The sequence below is a fragment of the Hemicordylus capensis genome, chromosome 3 (genome assembly GCF_027244095.1).
Source record: "Hemicordylus capensis ecotype Gifberg chromosome 3, rHemCap1.1.pri, whole genome shotgun sequence".
Lineage (NCBI taxonomy): Eukaryota > Metazoa > Chordata > Lepidosauria > Squamata > Cordylidae > Hemicordylus > Hemicordylus capensis.
Window position 1 is genome coordinate 19,177,576 of NC_069659.1, and position 27,728 is coordinate 19,205,303.

At 46.9% G+C, this 27,728-nt stretch overlaps 1 protein-coding gene across 12 annotated transcripts in view; it reads left to right on the plus strand.

Moving 5' to 3' along the window:
- The window catches only part of FAT3 (FAT atypical cadherin 3), a 683,843-nt gene that overhangs the window by 138,147 nt on the left and 517,968 nt on the right, over window positions 1–27,728 (plus strand). The gene's annotated exons all lie outside the window — the stretch shown is intronic.

A 27,728-nucleotide genomic window follows, 5' to 3' on the forward strand; every position in this document is an offset into this window, starting at 1 on the left:
CAAAGGCATGACAAAGCAGCAGGGATGATACACTGGAACATCTGCAAAAAATACAAGCCACCTGTAGCCAAAAATTGGTGGGACCATCAAATTGAAAAAGTTGAAGAAAATGAAGATGCAAAAATATTATGGGACTTCCGACTACAAACAGACAAACATCTGCCACACAATACACCAGATATAACTGTAGTCGAGAAGAAAGAAAAACAAGTGAAAATAATCGACATAGCAATACCAGGGGATAGCAGAATAGAAGAAAAAGAAATAGAAAAAAATCACCAAATACAAAGATCTACAAACTGAAATGGAAAGGCTGTGGCAGAAAAAGACCAAAATAATCCTAGTGGTCATTGGCGCCCTGGGTGTAGTTCCAAAAGACCTTGAAGAGCACCTCAACACCATAGGGGCCACAGAAATCACCATCAGCCAATTCCAAAAAGCAGCTTTACTGGGAACAGCCTATATTCTGCGATGATATCTATAACAATTGACAATAAATTCAGCCATCCCAGGTCCTTGGGAAGGACTCGATGTCTGGATAAAACAAACCAGTCAATAACACCTGTCTGACTGTGTAAAATAATAATAATAAAATATCATTATTGGTATTGTTCACCTCCTAGAGTCTTTGGAGGAGGTGGTATATAAGAAAATTTTAATAATTAAATGAGCCTATGGCAGCTGTAACTGAACCTCCCCACATGTCTCAGAAAGTGATGGGGTTAATGACAGGAAGGCGCTCTCTTAAGTACTCTGGACTCAAGCTGTTAAGGGCTTTAACCAGTACTATATTAAATAATCAGCACTATGTATTTTGCTTGGAAACCTATTGGTCGCCGGTGGGTCACCCCAGAAACCAACCAGTAGTTAAATGATCTGTTTTTGTGATTATTTATTTATTTATTTATTTACATTTTATATCCCGCTCTTCCTCCAAGGAGCCCAGAGCAGTGTACTACATACTTAAGTTTCTCCTCACAACAACCCTGTTGTAAACCTCCCAGAGACGTAAGTTTTGGGTGGTATAAAAATGTTTTGATAAATAAATAATAAACCCTGTGAAGTAGGTTAGGCTGAGAGAGAAGTGACTGACTGAGAGAGAAGTGACTGGCCCAGAGTCACCCAGCTAGTATCAAGGCTGAATGGGGATTTGCACTCGGGTCTCCCCGGTCCTAGTCCAGCACTCTAACCACTACACCACACTGGCTCCAAAAAGCATCAAACCTATTGATGATCAAACTTTTATGTTGGCGTAATAAAGTTAATGATTTAAAATATTTGATTATTATTTGGCAATATTTGATGGATCTGTGTGTGTATATGTGTGTGTGTGTTCACTGTCAAATGCCTGACCTTAATTTGCAGTAGAGAGAGTTGCTTTCTACCCCACTGATATCCTGAGCTAGTTGGGATAGGCATACTTCATTTGCTCTATGAATATGCTTTTAACAGCTTCACATTGAAAATGCATCCTTCAGATCATCTCCTTTAAGATGATCAGGAAGAAATCCAGCTGAGCACCCTCCTTTTCTAATCCGACTTTGCCTCGAGTCTTGCCTATGTGCAGGCTTTAAATAAGTGGGAAGTCTACCAAAAGCCTGGCGATTATTTGGAAGCTGTCATCTGCCATGCATTCTAAAATCCAAGGTGCGAAGGGAGTGAAAATCCCATCTGAAGGGCATGGGTGTCCTCAATGTCATAGTGATTAATATGTGCACAAACCAGAGTGTTTTCTAACACATACTCTCTGGGGCAGAGTGAAACAAACAGCATTTGGAGATTTGTTAGGGCTTATCTGTTCATTAATATTAAAGGGACTTCAAACTGCCTTTTCCCCTTCTCAGAGTGCCACTTGGCAAGATGTTGGCTCCGTCCCACTAATACCATCTATGCCTGTTCAGCAGTTTGGTGGTGGTTTGGGAAGTGATGCTGGTTTTTGCCTGGCAATGGCGTCCTGGTTTATTCGAGGGACAGGCTCTGACTTCTGTCAGTCTTCAGGCTCTGACTTCCTTCCACCATCCTCAAACCAGTGTCTGTCACTCCTGTGGCTCTCATGGTTGTAGAGAATAAGTGGAAACTCCAAAGAGGCAAGAAGGAGGCAACTGGTGTTGACGAAGAATCCAGGCAGTTGGGTTTGGGTGGACCTGGCTGTCAGTCCAAGCGGTCTAGAAGCAAGTGTGTAGTCCAGGACGGGCAGGGGTCAAGTACCAGGGGGCATTCAAAGCTCAGATAAGCCAGAGGCAGGTGCATAGTCAAAACCAGACAGGAGTTCCAATGCTATAGGAGAGGCTAGGATTTTATAGGATCCAGTCATTGAGGATTGGCTTGGATTCAGCTGACTTGAGTAGATTGATACTGCAGCATAGGTGACACCCTCAAAACCTGTAGCTCACCTGCCAGGCATGTAGAGAAGACAGTGCTGGTGTTTTAGGAGGTCAGATGCTGGGGCTGGACCACTAGGTACACCAGATTGTGGCCTCGGCAAGAGGTCCGGCTTACGCACTTGGGTGTCCTTTTGTCCAACTCTCCACAGGTGCACATATTTATTGTACTTTTGTCCAACCCTTTTTCCTAAGGCCTCAGGGGTAGCATGTGTGGCATCCCCCCATTTTATCTGCACAATAACCCTGTGAAGTAAGTTGAGAGACACTGAGCCCATTCTCACGATTTGTGAATGGGCTCGAAGGAACGAGGAGAGGAAGCCACAAAATGCTTACCACCCCTGTACATGAGTAGCCCTCTTTGCTTGGGTGGGTGGATCGCCTGCCCAGATGAGCACCGGCTGCTGCCAGCAGCTCCGAGGGTCAGGGTGTCGGGATGCTCTGTTGCGCGTCGCGCCAACCCCCCAATCCAATAATGCACCGCGAGAGCACCTCCCCGAGTCTGCCCAGCCGTGGCTGACACATGGTCAAGGAAACAGGGTTAGGAGAGCGCCATTTTCAAGGGAGGCTTCATAGGCAGGTTTGCTGCCGTGGTGCTGCCGGGATAAAGCACTATCTTGGCGGTTCACACAAGCGTGCAAAACCGGGCTTGGCTCCCTTAGCCCGGTTTTGCATGCACATGTGAATAGCCTCTGTGACTCATTCACCCAGTGATCGAGTTGGAGTTTGAACCAGTTGAACCAAGCCCAACATACTAATCACTAGGCAACATTCCCTGTCCATTCTGGGCCAAACCTTGCAAGGATTTGTGAAGGATTAAAAGGGATGTGTGCAGGTCTACAGAGATACTGGTAGCAATAGCTTTGGGGCTGTAGAAGAGCTGTCTGGAACTCCCGATGCTAACAGGAATATACAGTAAGGTTAGAAGGCAAGGAGAGAGCATGTGGCACTGCCCCAGATAATTTTGATTGACCAGAGTCGAGTTCTCGGTGGAGGCTGGCTGGGTGGAGTGGAATCTTCTTAAATCTCCATTTTACTGACTTGTGGAGTAGACCCCAGTTAGCTCTCAATCTTGTCTTTATGAGTTGATTTAAAATAGTTATATACTGCCTTTCAGGTCAAAGTTACTGGATGGACCCATTGAGTAATGACTGGCTGGTTACCCCGTATCCAGGCAGTAGTTAAAAGAAGATAGAACTTCTGAAGTAATGTAATCTGGCACCTAGAGTGCAATCTGGTATTCTGCTTGGTGCAGCAGTTTGCATGTGGCATGCTCAGATTTGATCATTCGGACATCACAGAGTCATAGATCCTATGGCTGTTTTATCCTCACTCCCTACATGGGTCTTAAAGGCATAAGCATAACCCCCCGCTCCCCGAACCTAGTAATAATACAGGAATTGGCTGGGGTTTAGTTTTCAGTAGATCTGGCCTCTACAGCAGCAGTGTACCAGGATCTATGGGAAATGGCTTGCGATTTGGCGTTTGCTCTCCCCCTCCCCCTGCATTTTGTCTCCCTCCCAAATAAATGAGCAGATCATGTTTTCTCTATGGGAATGGCACAGTTTAAAATGACAGGGGAAAGTGATTCTAAAGACAGGCTTACAGCCCAAATGAGAGAAAATACAGGGCTCACTTGTTTGAAGAGCATTAGCATGAGAATGAAGAACTGCATGGTGTGTTGGTTAAGGTGGCCATGCAGAACTGGGATGGGGAGGGGGAGAGAGAGCAGGACTGTGGTTCTTTGCAAAGCCTGGAAACCATTCTGAGTGGGAGGAAGGCGGTGGGGTTGGGGTGGGGGTTTGCGGACAGATAAGCCCTTTCTCCTGCAAAATTAACAAACATGCAAAAGGCCAAATGCTTTCTAAGGCATTAAAAAAACATGTACACAGCAGCTAGCTCTAACATTCTTCTTCTGCCCATTGTATGAGACATTTATTTTTGGCAGTTTCCAGTGGAGTAAAATGCTTCTCACTAAGCTAAGCAAGAAGAGTAACTGGATGTTATCAGCTAACATATGCAGAGTGGGTGCTGTTGGAGGCTGTTCCCAATATTTTGATATCGTGGAAGGGGGAGGCACAGAGGCTAGGAAAACAAGCTTTCAAAGGAAAACAGAGTTGCTACCAATGTTTCGCTCAGGCTGAGATTGCAAGACAAAATTAGCTGGCAGCTGACATCCGCAAGTAACAAGCTCCCCAATTTCTGTTCCACTTTAGGGAAGGGGCTGTAGCTCCCTGGTAGAGCACATGCAGAAAATCCCAGGTTCCACCCGTGGCCTATCCAGGTAGGATTGCTAAAGACTGCTGGATGAAACACTGGGGAGCCCCCACCGGTCAGTGTAAACCAGGGATTCTCAAGGTTGGGTCCCCAGATGTTATTGGACGTCAACTCCCATAATCCCCAGCCCCTGTGGCCTTTGGTTGGGGATTATGGGAGTTGAAGTCCAGTAATCTGGGGACCCAACCTTGAGAATCCCTGGTGTAGACAACATTGACCTCAGTGGGCCAAAGCCCTAAGACTGTTGTCTAAGACTGGGCATCATATGTGAAGCCCTCCTCAAACCTCTAAAACAGGGGTGCTCAGGTCAAAAGCCCAGGTCGGCCGGGACCAACCATGAAATGGTGTTTGGGGGCCGTGGTCAATTTTCAGCACTTTATTACATTAACATAAATTATTAAAAACTAGCTGACCCAGGCGTAGAATATCTGCGGCCTACTTCTCCCTGTCTCCCCACTTCAGCCCCATTTCGTTCTCCCCCCGCCCAGCCCCAGTTTGTTCTCCTCCCCGCCAGCTCTTTCTCCCTCCACAGTCTGCCAACCTGGCTGCCGCTTGCCCTCAGCAGCCGGCCGGCCTGACTGCCACTTGCGTTCCGTGGCCGCCACTTGCTCTTCTCTGCCACCTCCTTTTGTCGACCACTGTGTTCTCTGCCGGCCGGTCTCCACCACCGTTTCCCCCCCTGGCTGGCTGCCACCGCCATTTTCTCCCCTGTTCCTGTGACTAATCGGCAGCTGCTCACGAACTCTCGCGAGAGCTGCCACGCATGTGATTAGCCACGGGTATGTCTTAGAGAAATAAATATACAGAAACTAATGAAAGCAACTATTTGTTACTTGTGGATCTTTTCCTCTTGTCAAGAGACCCACAATTTTAACTAAGGATAGTGACCCTGTTCTTTCTCAGTCACTGGGGCACCTGGAATGTTCAGGTTGCAATCCTTGGTATACTTACTTAGGAGTAAAACTCACTGGGAACCCTGTGGGAATATTTCCAAGTAAACACGCATAGGTTGGTGCTGTAAGGCAGTGTCAGAGAGAAGAGGGAACTGACCCAAAGAGTGGCCCTCTGTCTTTCTGGAGGGCTGTTTCTGTAGGTTATGCCTACCTGTGGGCCAGCAAAAACATAAGGCCCCTTGGGTCTTATGTTGTGCAGGCCTGTTCAGAAATGCTGACCTAATTGAAGACTTTCTTGCAAAGATTTCTATTTTTATATATATATATATATATATATATATATATATATATATATATATATATATATATATATTTTTTTTTTTTTCCTGCTGGTTGCCGTTATCGAGGTAGTCTCTTGTCTTCAAATACATCTTCAGCCCTGAACTCAGTTCTTCACTTCTCTAGTCCATGTCTCTTGCTCTCTTCCAAAAATTGCAAGCTTGCTTTTTGAGTCCTGATTTGTCCTGGCTTTTTATACTAACCCTCCCCTCCCACACACACACTGCACATTAAATAAAGGCATCTCAGGAGAGCTTTCTCCTCTTATCTCTGCCTTCCTAGGTTTATGTGTCGGCATTGCCTAGGTGTTCTTAGCTGCCACCCTCTACATATCTTGGTAGCTTAGTTGTGCAGGGGAGTGGAATAGATAGAGCCTTGCTGACCCCTGGAGTGCCAGGCTGTGCGGCTGGTGACCCACCGGTCCCGACTTGCAGCCACACATATGATGGTCCACCTGGGATGGCTGTTTCTGCCTGCCTGGGTCTGTAAAAATATCTGTTTATGAGAAGGAGCTCTCAAAAACATGGCAAGCATAGCTCAATATAGCTGATGGGTGATCATCAAGCCACTATACATTGGCTGGATGATCACAAGTTCATGTGGCTAGATGGCAGGGTTTTATTCATTCATTCATTCATTCAATTTTTATACCGCCTTTCCAAAATGTCTCAGGGCGGTTTACAATTAAAAACAGAGACACTGACCCCTCAGAGGCTCGCTGTTGACTCCTGAAGTGCCCACAGCCTACCATTGTGGCAGTGGAATATCTCCCTCGTTTTTAGCCTACTTTCCAGTAGGCTTATGAGATCATCATTCTGTGTGTGTGTCCATGTGTCCCCCCACTATCAATTTCGCAATGCCTGGAACAATATGAATGTAATCAGGTACAGTTGTGGGGACACATAGGAACACCTCAATGGCGTAGTTTGTAATGATGCCATCCAGCCTGATCCAAGATGGTGGACGCGTAAACTTTTGAGGCTCAAGTGGGCTAACTTGTGAACCGCTTAACCAATTTGAACCAAATTTGCTAGAGCTCTAGAAACACATAGGGATGCCCTAATGGCATGCTGTGTGATGATGTCATCCACTCCAATTCAAGATGGTGGCCGCGTGAACATCTGAGGGGCAAGCGGGCTAATTTGTAGACTGCCTAACCCATTTGAACCAAATTGGGTACAGTTGCAGTGAGTGACACATAGGGATACGTCAATAGCATAGTTTGTGATGATGTCATGCACACTGATTCAAGATGGTGGATGCGCAAACGTGTGAGGTGCAAGTGGCTAACTTGTGAACTGCTTAACCAATTTGAACCAAAACTGCTGCAGCTGTAGGAACACATAGGGGCACCTCAATGGTGTAGTTTGTGATGATATCATCCACCCCAATTCAAGATGGCGGACACATAAACTTTTGAGGCACAAGTGAGCTAACTTGTAAACCTCTTAACCAGTTTGAACTAAATTTGGTACAGCTGTAGGGACACATAGGGACACCTCAATTGCATAGTTTGTGATGATGTTATCTGTTCCATCCAAGATGGCAGACACGTAAACATTTGAGGTGCAAGTTCAATAACATGTGGATAGTTCAACCGATTTTAACCCAATTTGCTACAGCTGTATGCACACATAGGGATCCTCCAATAGTGTAGTTTGTGATGATTTCATCCACCCCGATCCAGGATGGCGGATGCATGAACATTGGAGGTGCAAGAGATCTAACTTGTGGACCTCAATTTGAACCAAATTTAGTCCAGTTGTAGAGACAGTGAAAGGAAAGTAGGCTGATTAGTTCTTACTAGAACAACTTGTTTATTTGACATATTTGTAGACTGCAAAAAACGAACATCTCCTGTGAAAGAGTTGCACCATCATCAGCTTTTGTAGTCAGGGCAGAGTGAGAGAATTCCTCTTTGTCTTGTTCAGGGAGACCCCAGTTTCCAAATTCTGACAGGGGCCCTGTACAGAGTTCCTAAATAAATGCTGAGTTCCTAAATAAATCTATGCTAAGCAAAGTGCCTGCCCAAAATGATGGGCAAGAAGTCATTTTGAGCAATTTTTAGACCATCTCAGACTTTTGTATGGATCTACTTGAACGCAAAAAGTAAGGGGTTTGGACGGAAAAGCCCCCACTCCTAGTCTGGCTCTGTCCTGTCTTTTTCCTCTGCTTTGTACACTGATTTCCCCTCAGTGTGAATAAAAAACAAGCAACAAAAAATCTTGCACATCTATGCCTGATTTTGGACAATGGAAACAACCAGCCCTTCTGATGCAAAGCTGTCATAGGGGAGGCCCCGATAACAAATTTAGTTTCTAGGTCTGTAATAATGTGCTTTCATTGCATTCTAATTACTGGCCTGGTTCATGCAATTGTTTGCGTCTAGGTTTAATGTTAGTTTCAGAGATTAGCATGATTGTGTGAACCCACACCAAGATAGGAGTTTCAGATTCATATTGGGCCATCTTGACGTGGGTTCACACAGGGCTGATTCAGATGAACCTCAGCCCACCGCACCTTTTACAAGCAATAAGACTGGAATCTCAATGCTAATGCGCCTGCTCCTCGGTCACTCAAGGATGTGCCAACATGTTCTCGGCATGTCCTTTTCTCACGTGTAAAGGGTGATCATCCAAACTGCCCCTCTACAGGTGCTGCAAACCACTGTTTAAACATGCAGAAGGGCCATTCAGATGATCATCCTTTACACACAAGTAGAGGACGTGCTGAGAACTGGACAGCACATCCTTGAGTGACTGATGGGCAGGTACATTCGCGACAGGTCTCCAGCCTTATCCCATGTAAAAGTCGTGGCAGGCTGTGGTTTTACTAGTTGCAGGGGGAGCAACAACAGGAGAGAGGGCACACCTTCACAACTTGCCTCTGGGCTTCTCAGAGACACCTGGTGGGCCACTGGGGGAAACAGAATGCTGGACTAGATGAGCTTGGGCCTGATCCAACAGGGTTGTTCTTATGAGGTTCTTCTGAACCAGCACACAATCATGCTAATGTTGGTAACCCACATTAAACTTGGATTTAAACAATTCTGGGCCCCAGCCACTATATTGCATTGGGTTTGAATAGTTAACTTTTCAGAAGCCAATTTTTGGTGGGGTAAGTGGGATAAATAAATGTGAAACAAATATTACTGAGTAGATCAGTATCTTTTCCACGTCCCCCAGGGATGGAAAAATAAACAGGGAATGACTCTTGGAGGAGAAAGGGTTAAGCAGCCTCTTTCTGTCTGTTGCTCCTTTGCTTTGACTCTGAGCCAACTTGGTTTTGATTTTAAACAAGAAATAGCAACCAGAAGGTTAAAGAGAAAGGGACAAAAACTGAACTCCCTATAATATGTAGTTTGAACTAAGTGGAAGGGTTTAAGAAGGGTTGTGTAGGGGGATGGGTTGGTCATATCAGTATTGATCTTGAAATAACCCCCCACATATGAGGGAGGTGTGTTTTTAAAACAATGTGTTTATGATGAACATATCCAATGTTTTGAGACGATCTATTAAGTAAAAATGTTACTGGCATATAATATACAGCCTTCAAGAAATGGATTTAGAAAGAAAGAAAGATATGACGAAGTAGATAAGTAAGGAAAGTATCAGCAAGCTTGGTGTCCAGGTGAGTTGCACAGCTTGAGTGGATAAGATAATTCAGTTTAGATAACAAAGAAATGAGGTATTAGTTAGAAGAAGCAGCTTGTGATTCAGGAAAGAGATTAGTGAATAGTAGCAAAGGATCAGCATTTGGGGCAGGATTGCTGAAGTTAAATATTGCTAATCAAGAACAAAAAAATGTGTAGCAAGGAAGTGATTTTTTCTATTTAAATTACTCGTGTAAAATGGAGTCATGCATTTGTGTGCAGCAAAAAATTGGGACCTGTTTTTGTGTCTTGCACAAGGTAGACTGATACTTTTGCTTTATTAAGATGCTTGGAAATTCAGATTCAAAATCAAATTCTAAATTACTTTGGTTTAATGTAAAACTGGTCTCAGACTAACAAAATGAAATTCAATAGACAAATGCAAAGTTCTGCACTTGCGGGGGTGGGGAGTCAAATGCCTAGTTGTAGGCTGGGGAATACCTGGCTTGGCAGTAGTGCAAGTGAAAATGATCTCTGGGTTGCAGTCGATTGCTAACAACACGAGGCAGTAGTGTGATACAGCTGCAAAAAAGGTGAATACGGTTTTAGGCTACATTGATAGAAACATAGAAGCTCGTCACATGGTTCGTATGAAGAGCTAGCGGGCTATCTGCGGGGAAGGGGGGTTTTACTTGCCTTCCCCAGACGATCAGAAGTGGTTCGCGGGGCAGGCGGCTCTCCTGTAGGCCGCCCACACCTCGCTCAGCCGCTCCGGGGTTCGTGCTCAGGGAAGCACCGCCATGTGACTCCCCAATAATGCACTTTGAGAGTGTGCAGCAGGGGCGTAGCTATAATTGAGCGAAAGGGTTCAAAGAACATGGGCCTCCAGCTCCTGAGCGCCATCCAGCTCCATCCCTCCCTATTTTCTTCATTATCTCTCTCACCCTGGGGGGCCAACAGAGAGAGGGATGAACACAGGCCCCCTCTCCCCTAGCTACGCCCCAGTGCATTATTGGGAGCCCTCCCCTTGCCCCTGAGTGAGCCAGCTGTGACTGCAAGCAGCCACGGCTGACACACGATCATAAACATGAGGGTAAGGGAGTGCTTGTTCCCTTAACCTCATCTAAGAGGGTGGCTATTTAGGCAGGCTTGCTGCCATGGCGCCACCACGAGCCAAGTGGCCACGCACCCTCGAGCCCAGTGGTTCTCACAATTGTGCAAAACTGGGCTGGGCTCCCTTAGCCCAGTTTTGCATGCTCGTGGGAATAGCCTCATAGTCTTCAGATCAGAAGAAGTAATACTTCTCTTTTATTCTATACTAGTCAGACGTCATCTGGTGTACTGTGTTCAGATCTGCATGCCACAGTCTAAGAAAGCTGTTAATTAAATTGGAACTGCTTCAGAGGAGGGCAACCAAGACAGCCAGGGGTCTTGAAAAAGAAACCCTATGTAGAAAAATTGAAGGGACTGCTTAATGCTTAGCCTGGAAAAGAGAAGACTGAGGGAGAACATGAAAGGACTCTTCAGATACTTGGGGCTATCGCTTAAAAGAGGGCATGGGCTTCTTCTCTGCTACTCCAGAGGGCAGGGCTTGATCCGTCTTGAGTTTCAGGAGGGTAGATTTCAGCTGAGAGAACCCTCTTGACAGGATGAGCAGTTTGGCATCGAACATAGGAAGCTGCCATATAGTGAGTCAAACCACTGGTCCATCTAGCTCAGTATTGTCTACACAGACTACAGACTGGCAGCAGCTTCTCCAAGGGTGCAGGCAAGAATCTCTCTCAGCCCTATCTTGGAGAAGCCAGGGAGGGAACTTGGAACCTAGATGCTCTTCCCAGAGCGGTTCCATCCCCTGAGGGGAATATCTTACAGTGCTCACACTTCTAGTCTCCCATTCATATGCAACCAGGGCAGAACCAGTTACCTAGGGCGTGGTGGGTTCTCCCTCATAGGAGGTCTTTGTGTAGAGGCTGAGGAGCCATCTGTTGGGGAAGCCCTTGCTCTGGATTTCCTACAATGAGCAGGGAGTTAAGCTAGACTTCCTCCATTTCTCCAGGATGTAGGAACATAGAGAGCTGCCATGTATCAAGTCAGATCATTGGTCCATCTAGCTAAGTATTGTCTACAACAGGCCTGCTCTACTTAGGCCCCCCAGCTATTTTTGAACTACAACTCCCATAATCCCTAGCCACAGTGGCCAATAGCCAGGGATTATGGGAATTGCAGGCCAACATCTGCAGGAGGGCCAAAGTTGAGCAGCCCTGGTTTACACAGACTGGCAGAGGCTTCTCCAAGGTTGCAGGCAGGAATCTCTCTCAGCCATTGGAGATGCCATGGAGGGAACTTGGAACCTTCGCAGATGCTCTTCACAGGGTGGCTCCATCCCCTGGGGGGAATTTCTTACAGTGCTCACACTTCTAGTCTCCCATTCATATGCAACCAGGTTGGACCCTGCTTAGCTAAGGGGACAAATCGTGCTTGCTACCACAAGACCAGCTTTCTTCCTTTTATGTTTCTAAGGGCTAGTTCACATGATCAATCTAGCATGGGATAAATGGAAATGTAGGATACTTGCAGAGTGTGTTGTGTGAACTCAGGAAATTTACCCTAACCCGATTGACACCTTTGCAAACCCTATGAATCCCACATAGTTAAGTCCACTTCAGGTCCTAAATTAACAATGTGAAGCTCTTCACACAATCTGTGTGAAGAACTAGTGAGCTATCTGTGGGGAAGGAGAATTACTTACCTTCCCCACAGATGATCAGAAGCGGTTTCCTGGGTGGGCAGATCGCCCGCCCAGACGAGTGGCGGCTCTCCTGGGGGCCACCCGCACCTCGCTCGGTTGCTCTGAGGGTCAGGCCCAGGGAAGTGCCACCGTGCGACACCCCGCTCCCCCGAGCCCCAATAATTAATGCATAATTAATGCACCGTGTAATTAATGCAATGCACGGCCCCCCTCCCCCAAGACAGCAAGCCGCAGCTGCAAGCAGCCGTGGCTGACACACGATTAAAAAAAAAAAAACAAACAAACAGCAAGGGAGCGTTTGCTCCATTAACTTCATTTAAGAGGGTGGCCATGTAGGTGGGCTTGCTGCCATGGTGCCACTGGACCTCTCCTTGAGCCGGGTGCTTCTCATGAGTGTGTAAAACTGGGCTGGGCTCCCTTGGCCCAGTTTTGCACACTCGTGAGTAATAGCTGCTCTGTGTTTTGTGTGGGGTTGGCGCAGGGACAGCTGGCGTTGGAGTAAATTTCCTGAGTTCACTTGATACACTCCGCGGGAGTGTCTGCATCTCGGGGATCCTACACGTAGTATGGCATTTCCCCCATGCTACACTGATTGTGTGAATCAGCCCTATGAAAGGGAATCTAGGCTGCCAACATGGTTCCTCACATCTTTCAACTCTGGTACACTTCTAAACATTTTGAGGCGATACTCACAACCGCCAAAAAGCGGGCTAAGGGAGCCTAGCCCGTTTTTTGGCGGTCGTGTGCTGCAACGGGAGCTGCGTGGCTCCTGGCAGCTAGCCCTCTTAATTACCCCTCCCCTTAGCCCAGGTTAGCAGAGCAAGCGCTTCGCTACCCTGGGTTTCTGGATTGTGTGCCGCCATGGTGCAGCTCTGCGCTGTAGCGACACATGAGTAGACCCCTACTGGGAGGCTGCAAGCAGCCTCCCGGGCTCGGGGTTCTCTCCAGGATGCCCTGCGCACTTGCATGGGGCATCCTGGAACTTTTGGGAGCCACGTGGCCCCCGATCTCCGCAGCCCCCGCCGGCTCTGTGACGGAGCCGGAAGTCATGTGGGCAGCCGATCCGGCCACCCAGGGCTGCAATTGTGATTGGTTGCGGGGAGAGTGGGCTAAGCCCGCTTTCCCCGTGAACCCTTTTAAGGCGGGTCTCACTGATCGTTAGACTCGCCTCATTCTCTTTCCCAAGCTCCCCACCAACAGCCAGGTTTCCAGCAGGCAAACATAGAATTTCCTTATGTAGCTGCAGCCCGCTGTTGTAGGACACATAAGGATCTGAAAACTGAGGCAATAACTCAACACTAGCATTAGAGGAATAGGGGCCAAAATAAATTATATACAGACTAGCCGACCCTGCACAGAGCATCTGTGCACTCTTTGGGGCCGGCGGTTACCTCTTCCCCCGCCCACCTTCTGCCCCAGTCTCCACTTCCAGGCCCAGCTGCCTCTCCTCCCCACCGCCACTTCTGCCCCCTCCCCACTTTCTCCCTCCCCCCCCCCCGGGCCTTGCCTCTGCGGCTGGGCTGGGCCCGCTTCTGCCTCTGGCCTTTGCGGCCAGGCCTGCCGCTGCTGCGGTGACCAATGCTTCTGGGTGCACCTCAGCCAATCAGGTCCATCCACCGCCCAGCCAATCAGCTGGGCACTGGGACGCACATTCTAAGGCACACCCAGGAGAATCCTTACCCATAAAAGCCTTGGGCGTGCGTCCGTGCCGCCCGTGTCTTTTTCGCCCGATCTGGGCATGCGCGGAGCGCATGCCCAGATCGGGCGAAAAAGATACGGCCGCCCAGAGACGGGCGGCCATGTTGGACCAGGCGGTGGCCGCGGCGGAGCGACTGGCTCCGATGGCGGCCGCCGCCGTTACGGCGAGAGGGCCGGGAGGAGCAGAAGCGGCGGGCCAAGGAGAAGCGGCCGCCGCCAACGGCAGGAGGAGAGTGTGGCCGAGGCGGCGGCGGAGCCGCGGCCTCGGCCAAAGGTAGTTGGGGCCGCGGTGGGGCGACTGGCCCCGTTGGCGGCGGCTGCGACGCCACCGAGAGTGCGGGTGAGGCGGTGGCGGGGCGACTAGCCCCGATGGCGGCCGCGGCCTCAGCAAGAGGTGGCAGTAGCTCCCCTTAAGGCTAGCGCCCGTTATTACAAGGGGCTAAAAATTACTAGTTATATATATAGATTATGTGATTGAGGCTGCATAATCAGAGAGAGTCGTGGGATAGGAGGGCAGATCCTCTGGTGGATTAGTAACGGGTTAAAGAACAGGAAACGGAGAATAGGAACAGGTAGTTTTCACAATAGAAATAAGCAGCAGGGCTGCCAAGGATTTGTATTGGGAGGGAAACTGTTTGACTTATTCATAAATGATCTGGGGTCAAGAGTGAGCAGTGAGATGCCCAAGTTTGCTGAGAATGCCAAATCATTCAGGGTGCTGACAATCCAAGCATCCAGTGAAGATCTCTAAAAGGACTAATGCAAATTGTGCCAAAAAATGGCAAAGTGAGATTTCAGTGTAAGTTAGGTATATATGATGTCAAAGACCCATTTTATAAACTGGGAATTCAGATTCGCAAATGGTGACGTTCCCGAAGTCACAATTTGAACACAACCTCAGGCCCTGCATACTTTGCTGTTTACCCCTTCGCTTCCACTTTGAAACCACTCGTGTTCCTAGCAGATAACACGGTATTGGGAATTCAGAAACCGGGAAATAATTGCTTTTGAGCTCCCTCCAATAATAATACACAACTATCAGAGTTCTGTTTGACTGGTCAGAAAAATACTGAAATCTTAAGGAGTAAAAAAAAAACCCAACAACTCCCCAAACACACACCCCAGCTTCCTAAAGTCAAATGACAGCTACGCACTTGAATGGTTGCCATTTCTGAGCTGCGGGACAAACGAAAATATGTCATTATATCCGTTTGCTGCTTGCTGTGGGATTAGAACTGCTGTTGGAAATGACAGACTTATTAAAAAAGGGGGGGGGAATGTTGTAAAGAATGGCAACAGCTTCATGTATGCATCTGCTGTGTGATATTTCCTGCCGTTACCCGTAACAAGATGCTAAGAAGGGGCCGCTTCTGCGCTCCAAACAATAGGATCCTTTCTTGAAAGGTACCTTGTTAGCATTTTTCCCCTCTCCCCCTCCTCTCCTAGGCTGTAACATGTTTAAGCTATCACGGCGTCAGTGGCAGTGACAGTTTTCACACTAATAAATGGTCCAAACGCTTTGGAAATTCTTGGTGGTGATTTAGGAGTTACGTCGATATAGCGCTCTCTAATTTCAGCGCTACAGTTTCCTTGGATACAGAACATTTTTGCATACCGTTACAAGATGCTTTCTCGCTATAATCATTCCAATAAGTTGAGGTTTGGATAGAGGGAAGCTTGGGGGCGAGGGCTGATGAATGCTTTGTATTCTCCCCACCAGAGAGGATAACAGGAGGAGAGGAGTCTTAACTTTGTCGGTTAACCTGTGCAGCTTGCTTTGAGTCGAGAGAGCAAGCTGCAGGCTGAGCAAATGTGGAACATAGGAAGCTGCCATATACTGAGTCAGACCATTGGTCTATCTAGCTCAGTATTGTCTTCACAGACTGGCAGCGGCTTATCTAAGGTTGCCCGCAGGAATCTCTCTCAGGCTCAGCCCTGTCTTGGAGACGCCTGGGAGGGAACTTGAAACCTTCTGCTCTTCCCAGAGCGGCTCCATCCCCTGAGGGAAATGTCTTACAGCGCTCACACTTCTAGTATCCCATCTGTATGCAACCAGGACAGACCCTGCTTAGCTAAGGGGACAAGTCATGCTTGCTACCACAAGACCAGCTCTCTTCTCCCTAAACTAAGCGAGATCAGGCCAAGTCACAAACCTTCTTTGTGGAAAGATGTGGGCCCTGTAATGTTTATAGAACAGAACTTGAGCTGCAACCGAGATAATGGATGCAAACACTTGTGTAAGGGTTATTAAAGAGAGTTTGCCTTTCTTGTGCTGTTTGTATGCTCTTTGAATACAGCAGTTCATTACTCTAGAACAGGGATTCTCAACGTTGGGTCCCCAGATGTTATTGGACTTCAGCTCCCATAATCCCCAGCTCCAGTGGCCTTTGGTTGGGAATTATGGGAGTTGAAGTTCACTAACATCTGGGGACCCAACGTTGAGAATCCCTGCTCTAGAATACAGTCAGTGAATCCCCATATGATTTTAGGACATCATGTGGAGATGTCCTAAAAGCTATTCTTTGCTGTGTTTTTGAAGGTGGAATAGTGGACACCACTATGTGAAAAGGGCGAAGTGGGGCTACTTGGGGGGTCCAGAACCTCCATGGAAATTTCTCTGGTAATGTAAGTGCAATCCTAGGCACATTTACTCAAAAGTAAGTCCCACTGGCTGACATGATGTGTCAGAATTAGGGACCCTCAGGGGCTGATGTGCAGCTTAAAAGGCAGCTCGAAGGTATAGCCCAGCGGGGTAGCTGCAGAACTGTTTCTAATGGAAGGAGTGCTCTCTGACTGCCAGGAAGTAGATTTAGGACATTCCTCAGCTGCCACGTTACGTGACACCATCTGGGCTGCATTTCAGGTTGCATAGCAGCCCTGAGTGGTCCCTAATGCCGATGTAGGGCTGCCTGTCATGTCAGCCACCGTGTCCAGTGGGGCTTCCCGTTTAATAAGCACATTTGGGATTGCAGCCTTTAAAAAACGCCAACGTTTTCCCTTTCCTTAAACCTTTTTGGCCTCAAGACCAAACTAGGTGTAATTACAGCTTCCCTTGGGTGTGGGGATGGAATAGCAGCTGCAGAGAAGGGGAGCAATCCCGAATGGAACAAGGGGCATGGAAAGGTTTAGATGCTGCTCCCCATGCCACAGTCCAATCCAGACTGCTTCCTCCCCCTGCACATCCATTAAAAAAAAAAAAATCCCACAGACATGTAGGTCCAGTGTGTTCAAAGTTCCGTCTTGTTTGACCTACAGATAATTCATATATGCAGAGAGTTCAAAATGTGGTCGAAAATTCAGATGAATGTTGGTAGGAGCATAAGAACGTGTGGATTCCCTTCCCCCTGAAGATCCCCTAGTGTTATTGAAACTCCCCTCCCCACCTGGGTCTTTTGAAATGCTTTGGATTTCTTCCTCCATCTGAAGAAATAAGCTGTCTGTGAAAGTTTGTGTCACGATACATTTGTTAGTCTTTAAGGTCATTCTCACGAAGAGCCCTACCTGGGTAGGGCAGGGCAAGCCCATGGCCATCTGCACCCCTGGGATCGTCTGCACCCATGGGATCGCTCCCAATCCCGCCGCTCTTCCCCTGGGTAGCCCTGATCTGCTACCCAGCCTTAAAGAGAAGTAGAAGCCAAGTGTGCTGTGTGTTCTTGGTTTGTTGGCAGCCATATGTGTCACAGAGTTGGGGAGAAGGAGTGGCCAGGCAGTGTGGAGCTTTCTCAATGCACTGAGCTGCTCATGCGGTGCATTTTGGGATACCTGTCAGCCCCGGCTTTCTTCCTCCACCCCCACCCCCCATCACTGCTGGGCTTGCCATTGCACCACTCATTTTTTGTTCACAATTTACAACCTTTGGGATGTCCAGCCAACCTTTGCTGGAAGCGAAACACCTTTGTCCGTTTTCTTTAACAAGTTGTAATGGGCAGGTAAGAATGATGTCAGATGTTTTTTCTTGCCAGTGTCCCCAACAGAGTGCATGGTTATGCTCCCCAGGGGGTTGGAAAGCATAAGATACAGATATGTCTATAGGCTGTGCCTGCCATGTGCTCATTTATGCAAAAACACCTATTTTAGTGCACACTTTGCAATACATTCTCGCACCACCTGTTTGGGTAGAAATATGTAAAAATACTTGAAACATTTATATTTAAATACATATTTAAATGGTTTTCCTTTTTCCTTTTTTGGAGACTGAAAAAAAAAAATCAGGGACTTTTATCAGAAAGGGGTGGAATGTAAAACAAATGAAATGGCTCAGTTCAGATGGAATGGGATCAGAGAGATCTGTCCATTCTGGCTGAGGGGGGAGCCTCTTTGGGCAAAGAGACCCACTGTCTCTTTTCTCTGAATCTTCTTAGATTTCAGACTGATAGAATGGAGCCTCATAAAACACATAAGAACAGCCCTATCTAGTCTATCATCCCATTTCACACAGTGGCCCCCCATTTGCCCCTGGGAAGCCCTCAGCAAGAGCTGAGGGCATGCCCTCTCTCCTACTGTTGCTCCCCTGCAACTGGTATTGAGAGGCATCTTGCCTCATAGGCCTATTGCCTCAGACCAGTAGCCATTGATAGACCTGTCTTCCGTGAATTTATCAAAGCTCTTCTTAACGCCATCCAGACAGGTGGCTGTCTCCACATCTTGTGGCAGTGAATTCCATAGGTTAGTTATGCGTTGTGTGAAGAAGTACTTCCTAAATCCTAAATCCTCGATCCTAAATTTCTTGGCAATGAGTTTCATGGGATAACACACAGCAGAGTGCAGTAGCGAATTGGAATTCAATAGAAATATTGGTAATGTTACGGGAAATTCTTTTTGAAATGACATGCATGTCAGAGGGACGACTTCCAGGGGTAATCTCTTTACATGTGGCAAAAGTTTCACATGGGGTGCTTTTTACAAATGATAACCGATGTATAAATTAAGACAGCACACTCTTCATGGATCTCCTTAAATTACTTGGTCATTTGAATTGGCCTTCAAATGAAACCCATTGCATAAACATTTAGACTGATTTTAAAACTTCTTTTTAAGACAGTATCTTGGCAGACTGAGTTTATAAGCAAGTACTAGCTCCATTACTGGCTTCTTTAATGCTTTGGAAGACTCCTCGAAGTTCTTTTATAAACACTTTTCTTTTAGACAAGCAATATATTTCCCCAGTTCATTTAATAAAATAAAGTCATTGTCTTGGAGGCGTGCACAAAGCACAGACAATACTACAATATCATTTGGACATAAATTCCTGGGACAGGTGCAAAATGGAGCTTTTTTCAGCAGTCTTGGCGTTATTGAAATTCTGTTCATAAAGCTTTCAGCTTTCGAATGCCAAAAGCTGTTTCAAGCTTTCTTTTAAGAGCATGACATATAGAAATGTATTATGCCCACAGCATTTATTCTCCGCTATGAGAGTTCGCTTCTGCAAGGGAGAAATGCTGCTCTGGAGAGGTTTTTAATATCACAAACTTGTTTTTTTCTTTAATCTTTTTAAGTTATCAAGGAGGCAGAATACACATTTCTATTCTTGGCCTACACAACTTGAGACTCACAATGCCAGACAGATCATACTGGCATGTTTGTGGTCTTCCAGGTGCTAAATAACCCCATTCTTTGCTGCTCTCAACAGGCCAGCAAACAGGTTTATTGAGACCCTGGGTTGGATTTTTTAGCCACACTGTACTGATGTATTGTGCCAGCCCTTGACAAAGTTTGTTGGATCTAGGAGCCAGCCCAAAAATCCAGGAGCCGGACAATGGGCACTTGACAAAATTACCAGACTTAGTGATATGCAGGGCTGCAGAAATCCACTAGTCTACTAGCCTGTGATGAGTGAACAATGATGCCTGACGAGTGAAAGTAGTCCTGATGAGCAATGTACCAACACAGCTTGATGAGTAAAATATTTTGTCTGGCTGATAAACTGAGCCAACATATCTTCACCCCTAGTGATGGACATTGTGGAGTGGGAGGGTGAATGGGCTTCTCTTTATCTCCTTTGCAAGTAACATACCTAAGACAGAAACAGGGCTGTGTGGGACAAATAGAGATTTCATTAAATAACTCTGCCTCTGAATAGCCTACTATCTATGGCTCACGGTTCAATTTCTAGGTTCCGTGGTTCCCTGGTGCCTGGAATTGGTCAAGCCCCTGGAACTGCTCAAGTGATTAGAGTGTTGGTTGAGGACCGTGAGATGCAGCTTCACATCCCTACTGAACTGTGAAGCCTACTGGGTGACCATGGGCCACCCATCGTTTCTCACCATGACAGACTTCACAGCTTTGTTGCAAGGATGAAAATGGGGATGGGGCTAACCAGGTGTGCCACCCTGATTTTCTTGGAAGAAAAATGGCATAACTTGTAATACATTCTAAATACAAATACCTAGAAGCTGCAACGTTCTATGTGGACCATCTTGATGACTGAAAATGGCAAACTATATGTCAGTACCATCAGATGCTTCGCTGCTTTCTGTCTGCTGCTCCACATATGCTGGACTCTACCGAGTCTGCTGATCCACATATGCTGGAAGGGACTGTTGTTGAGCCAGGAGTGGAAGAAAGGTAAAGGGAAGAAACTGTTAATGAAGAGGTCAGTCATTTGTGCTGCCCAGTAAACAGAACCAAATGGGGATGCTGGGGGCCTGGGAGTGGCTGCTGAACTGGAATTATGCTCCCTTGGCTTGCGTAAGGCCCAATCTGGGCTGTTTACACCCACCACTACTATAACTCATCCTGTCTTCCTCTGGCATATGGCCCAGAGGATCTCTGTTTACAGTCTTTGAACCAGGGCTTGACAAATCCCAGGCACCAGGTAGCCATGGCACCTAGAAATTGAACTATGGTGCTTAGACCAGGATATTCAGAGGTGGAATTATTTCATAAAAACATCATTTGTCTCAGACAGCCCTGTTTCTCTTCTAAGTGTGTTACTTGTAAAGGGGATAAAGAAAAAAGTCCATTTGCCCCATCCACCTATAATGTCCATTACAACGTCTGGTAATTTTGTCAAGTGTCCAATGTCTGGTGCATAAATTTTTGGACTGGCTCCTAGGTCCAAATAACTTGTCAAGGCCTGCTTTGAACTATAGTGCCCCACACATCATGTTTGGCAGTTGGGGGGTTAGCATTATCAGGCACCTGCTGAGGCCCACACCATGGCAGTGACTCCTCTGCCACCCCCGGGAGCCCTCAGGCCCTGTGTTAGCCTCCTCGTACCCCCTCTTGGAGCAGATAGGCAGTGTCAAGGGCAAAAAGAAGGAGCAGTAGCCTCCATTTGCCTTTTCCTCTCCCTCGGAGTGGTGTCACATATTGGGTCTAAAAGCTGATGGCAGAAACAGTGGTGAAGAGGGTGTGGAGCCACTTAGGGATGGGAGCCTCCTGGGGACATTTCACTCAAAGTCCCCAGATTCTGGAACTGGCACAGCCCTTTTTCATAGTAGGCACTGCAATATTACCATTCCTGTCTGTGCCTCCTCTTGTTTTGATTAGGCGGTGACTTCTCCCTAGTCATTGTAATGTGGACAGCTCTGTGAGAGCCTCTCTGTTTGTCTTCCCTTGGTTTCTCATAGTGTGAAGCGGCTTCTCATTTTCAACCGGTTTCTGAGCTCCCTTCTTTATCCGAGGATACTAGAGACATCCATGTTTTTCTGCCCTGCAACATGTTTGCAGTTGTGGATAAGTGTCCCAATCAGGCAGCTGCTTGCAAGAATTTGTTTGGGGGGCGGGGGCAGTGTTTCCTCTAACAGGAATTCCCAGATGTTGTTGAGTACAACTCCCAGAATCCCCACGCAAAAGTCATTGCAGCTGGGGATTGTGGGAATTGTAGTCAACACCATCTGGGAATTCCTATTAGAGGGAACACTGGGCAGGGGTAATTGTGATCAAGTCACTTGTGGGTGATATGCAGTTTTCAAGGGCAATTTGCATGTTTGAACCCTTGCAACGTGTTCTTCTGCTGAAATTAGTGGGTCCGCCCCACCGGCACAGTCCAGCTGTCGGGACAATGCTTTCGGCAATCTAGTTTGGAAGAGCAGCATATGCCTTGAATGGTCTCAGTCTCAGAAACGAGATTGCACTCTGCATTTAGGACACATGGAGTCCCTCTCATCACTGCAGGCACATCACACTGCATCAAGTTATTTAGACCTCAGCCTTTGACAGGGACTTAACATTCTGCAGCTTCCCTACATGCTGTCAGTAGAATCTGTAGGGCAGTAGAGTAAAGTTCCCAGGTGTTCACTTTGACAGTTTAAATTATTGATTTGAAGAGCCCAGTCTCGGAACTTAAAAGGCTGCCATTAGAATGTTAATGAGAGAGATTAGAAAATAGTATCCTGGAATCTTAGAGCTGGAATGACCCGAAGCCTCATCTAGTCAAAGAGAGAACCGCAATGCATTAAGACACATCTCATGAGAATATGAATGCATTAAGAAACTTTTTAATAGAGACAGTTGGAATATCATCTTTCTGTCCTTGAGCAGCAAGCTGGTGCCAGTGCCCATGACCTGAGCAAGGAGGGCCATATGAGGAACATGGTAGAGATACTTGTGCTGTTGCCAAGGCTAGGGAAAGGACAGTAAAGTTGGAATAGGGTTCTAGAGTAGGGCTGGCATCTAGAACCAGAGGGGGAGTCTGGAGAGAGAGAGTCTTGAGGAACAGCCTATCCAGAGAGCTTCTCAGGGTGAAATGTTGTACCAGTGAGGCTCTGGATGCCAATACATTTAATGTAGGAAGCTCCTCACTTTCTTGGAGTTAATTTGGCCCTAACCTGAGGTCTGTACCTGCACTAGCCTTCTCCCATTGAAGTAAGACTGCTGGAAGGGAGGCCTTGGGCAACTGGGAAAGCACTCCTTGCTGGTCTTGGATGACAGCCTGGATCTGGTTCTGCCATTGTTCTTAGGGTCCCAAAGGCGATTGGGTAAGAAAAAAAGGCCTCAGAATGGCACTCAAAATACTTGAAATGTTTTGAGTAGAAATAGGGCTGTTCCGTTTCGAGCGTGGAACGGGCCCTTTAATTTAAGGGCATTTTGTTCTGTGAGCTCAGAATACTCACAATGGCCTGTTTCAAGATTGAATCGATTTGCACATCTCTATTGGATAGGCAGAGACTGGCCTTTGGGGTCAGTTGACTGAGTACTAGGCACTGCAGTCTAGATGATGGTGCTAGTAGGCTGAAACAGCCGGCTTCATTCGAGGAACCATTTAGAGGATTTTCCAATTCATTTCAAGCTCGAAACAAATCATAAAATCTGTTTTGTGCTCATCCCTACTGTCCAGCAGCCCCTACAAATCCTTAGCCCCACATCTTGCTCCTCAGTCTCACCCACTTAACTGCCTGATTTCTGCCTTGGATATTGATCCCTGTCTGGCTTTGGACCATGCACATGCATCTGGCCCACTTGGACTGACTGCCCGCAGCTGTTTGGATGGAACTTGAGCCTGATCCTGCAGGGCTTTGTATTTTTTGTGTGAGAACCCAGTTGCCTGTAGCCTGTCCCTTGCTAAGGCTTAACAAGTGGACAAGCGTCTCTGAAAGACCTTTCCCCAAACCTCACAGTCGTAAAGGAGTGTTGCGGTTTGTTCTGAGCACATGTGTATGCCGTGGTGAGTTATGAAAGCCCTGGCCAGCATCCCACATGAACTCTGGGTCCTAGAATACTCTTCATTGCTCAGAGTTCTGTGGCTGACATGCAAGAGTTTTTTGGCAGTCAAATTTGATATGGAAGGGACTCTCTGAAGATGGAAAGTTGGAACACCACTGGTGTAGTGCATTGGTTTCAACTGGTCAGGCTTGGAACTCACAAGTGGGTCACACCCCGGACCGGGTCTCATTATCAGTGAGACCCAGTTTAGGGCGCTGAGCGGGAAGAGCAGGCTAAGCCCGCTCTCCCTGCTCACGAGTGGGCAGGGAGCCCTGGGCGGCTGGATCGGCTGCCCACACAATGGCCGGCGCCGAGACGGAGCTGGCGGGGGCTGGGGAGCTTGGGGGACGCGCGGCCCCTGGAAGCCCCAGTATGCCCTGTGTGAGTACGCAGGGCATACTGGGGAGACCTGCGGGTCTACTCGCGAGTAGCCGTGGTGCGGAGCTGCACCGTGGCTACTCATGAGAGCAGATAGCCCGGGGTTGTGGAGTGCTCACTCCACAAACCCGGGCTAAGGGGCGGGCTACAGGAGTGGGTTAGCCACTCCAGAACCACCGGGCTCGGCTGGTTCTTACAATCACAATCTTACAATTGTGGCTCTTACAATCACAAAAATCAGGCTAGGATTTTCCTAGCCCGATTTTTGTGATCGTAAGAATAGCCCCCCTGTGTTAAAGCAGGTTGGATGTCTTTTGTTAAGTCCCTACCCTCCCACCTGTCCTAAATGCTTTTTGTGTGATGAAGTGGGATACCTCCATGTATGCCACCTATAGCTCCTTGGAGGGAAAATGGCATACACATCCCTGCTAACTGGGCAAAGAGGCACCTTTCAAAGTGCTGGCTCTCATATATCTGGGGTGGGGGGTAGCAGCTGTCCCTGTTCATAGCACCCCTCTAGCATAACATCCCTCTTAGTGGCTGTTGCCTAAGTCTCTCTTGGGTTTCTGTCCTCCTCTGGAGAAGAGGACAACCTTTTCATCTCTTTTGCTATATAAAGCAAGTGGAGACCTTTTGTGTTGTTGAAAAGCAGTGTATATATTATTCATTCATTCATTCATTCATTCATCACATTTATATACCGCCCAAACTTTCGTCTAAATTTTCTAAATAAGAATAATTAGAAATAATTTTCTAAATTTTCTAAATAAGAAGAATCAAAAACAGATGTGCTAAACAGATAGAGCCTGCGGTTCAGCCTGGAGGACCTGGGTGCACCTCGCTTTACCTACCACACGGTGTGCAGTTGTTGGGTTTTTACATAAAGTGGTTGGATTGAGAGAGAGTCACTGACCTCATCTTGCCCAATTTCAGCAGAAAGCCATCCCTGAGCTGTGTGACAAAACTGCACCACAAAGCACAGCGTGGTTGAAATTTGCTTCGTCATACATGGGATGGATATTAGAAGTGAGGGGCAACCAAGGTGGATAGAGGAATGCCCGTTTCTTTATTGGAGCCTGATGCTGGGAAAAGAAGGGGTGAGAGAGAAAGCAGGGCTACATAAGAACAGCTTTGCTGGATCAGGCCCAAGGCCCATCTAGTGCAGCATCCTGTTTCACACAATGGCCCACCAGATGCCACTGGAAGCCTACAGGCAAGAATTGAAGGCATGCCCTCTCTCCTGCTGTTACTCCCCTGCAACTGCTACTCAGAGGCATCCTGCCTTTGAGACTGGGGGTGGCCTATAGCCCTCCAACTAGTAGCCGATGATAGACCTCTCCTCCATAAAATTATCCAAACCCCTCTTAAAGCCATCCAGGTTGTTGGCTGTCACCACATCTTGTGGCAGTTGTCGTGCCGATACCTTAACACAGTGCTCAAAAGAGTGGCCAGTAGAGTCCAGCACAGGCACAAGCTGTTGATGATGCTTCACAGAGATTTGAGCTGCCTGCATCATGAAGCCTCAAGCCCACACTCTTCCTAGTGACTCCATACTACTACAAATATTTATATAGCACTCTTCAACCAAAGTTCTCAAAGTGGTTTACATAGAAAAATAATACACAGATAAGATGGTCCCCATCCCCAAAGGGCTCACAATCTAAAAAGAATCATAAGTCAGCAACAGCCATTGGAGGGATGCTGTTCTGGGGTTGGATAGGGCCAGTTGCTCTCCCACTGCTAAAGATAGATAAAGATTTAAAGATTTTAAAAGGTGTCTCTTTGCTCAGTTAGCAGGGGTATGGTTGGACTCCCTCCAGCCATATGGGACCCGGAGGCACCAACCAGCGGTGCATTTCCACTCTCTCACTCCTGCATGCACAATAACTGGTGAAACAAAACGATAAATGTAAAGAACTTTGTGCATTCATAAGTCTATGAGAGTAATACTATATGCATAATACATGTAAAAGGAAATTAGCTGGATTTCATTAATAAAAAATGCTATTCTTGGGCAGTCTTTGTAAAACCTGTAGTTAGTGTAATGGTTCCTCCCCAGGAGAAACATTTTAAAGAGTTTCAGGGGAGCCAAAAGTGTTAAAATAACATTTGCAGAATTTCTCAGCAGGGGTGGGCTTTGAATATTCCTCACTTCAGTGTGTTGGATCCAAGGGACCGTAAGCTGAAGAAAAATAGCTGCTAACACTTTTCCGCACATGCTTAGTAAATGTTCACTACGCTGCTGTAATAAAGCAAATAAATTCTCTGGTGGTTCTCATGCTGCTTCTTGTGCAAGAGATTGTGCAAGCAGAATAATAGATTAGGATTTCGTTTCACTTTACTCGCACAGTATTTTAGAGCAGGGGTAGGCAACCTTGGGTCCCCAGTGGATCTACAACTCCCATCAACTACAACTCCCATCATCCCCAGCCAAAACAACACCTGGACACCCAAGGTTGCCTACCCGTGCTGTAGAGGAAGGTATAATTGTCCAGCTTTTCCATGAGCAGAAGACACCTGCATCTGGAAGGGTTTTTTTTTTTTAATTCAACCCGATATGTTTGCCTTGGGTGAAGTTTAAAATTGTCTTTTATTTGTCTCTTCTAATGTGAGCTCAAGCTGGTCCTGAATGTCTTTCCCTTGTTTTGCCTGTCTACATTTCTTGTCACCATTGGTAAAGTTACATGCAGCTGATATACCAGGACAAGAAGATACTACAGGCTGAGTAACCCTAATCCGGACATTCGAAATCTGGAATGCTCCAAAATCCGTAAACTACCATGGTGTGCGCCTGCAGCACTGACAAAACATTATTTTCACATGAAATCTGAATTTCATCTCCACCTAAAATGCCATGTTTGAGTCTAACATGACCAGCAACATTATTGCATTGAAAATTTTCTCGCAATTAGTTTTCATTACATTTACAGCTACCTATAGTTATCGTAAATTCATTGCTTACTTGTTTTTATACTTTAAATAAAACCTTAAAAAAACCCCAAAAAACAGTGTACAGTAACTTTTCGTGATCCCATGCCTAAGATATCTCATTACAGTATGCAAATATTCCAAAATCTGGAAAAGTCCGAAATCCAGAACACTTCTGGTCCCAAGCAGTTTGGATAAGGGATACTCAACCTGGACTACATTGTATCAATATAGTAATGAAATATTTGTCTTGGACTTGGGAGATTTGCATTAACAAACTGAATGAGATCAGAGCTTCCTCAACACTCAGAAAGGTTGTACACACAACCATGAGAAGGGTGGGTCAGTAGGGAAAGCAGGGATGAACCTTCCTTCTCCCCAGAATATTGACGATCTTCTCTTTGGTGTGCCCACATGATCGAGCAGCACAGATCCCTGGTGGCTGGGGAAATGAGTCCTGGCGTCCAGGAATCCCAAAATGCCCCACGTGAGCAGTGGGAGCATTGGGGGATTCCCGCATGAGTCAGGTGCTCTAGGTGCCCAGCTCTGTGTGTGCTCAGGCTTCATGCACACATGACCCCACACCTGGGGTAAAAACAGGCTTGCGGGGCGGGCAGCTCAGGGATCAGCCCCTTGGATCACATGGGCAGGCAAACCTAAGTGAACAGCCTCCGAGACTAGTATATGTTGTCAGTGGGTACTAGCCAATGTCACCTTGTCAGGACTGTGCAAAATTGCAGCATGACTTCCACTTTTAATTGATACTGGTGTTCAAAAGAGAGCTAATTTCTTTCTTTAAATGAAACACAGCGCAAGTCCAAGTAGTTTCCTGCTTGGATGTTTCAAAA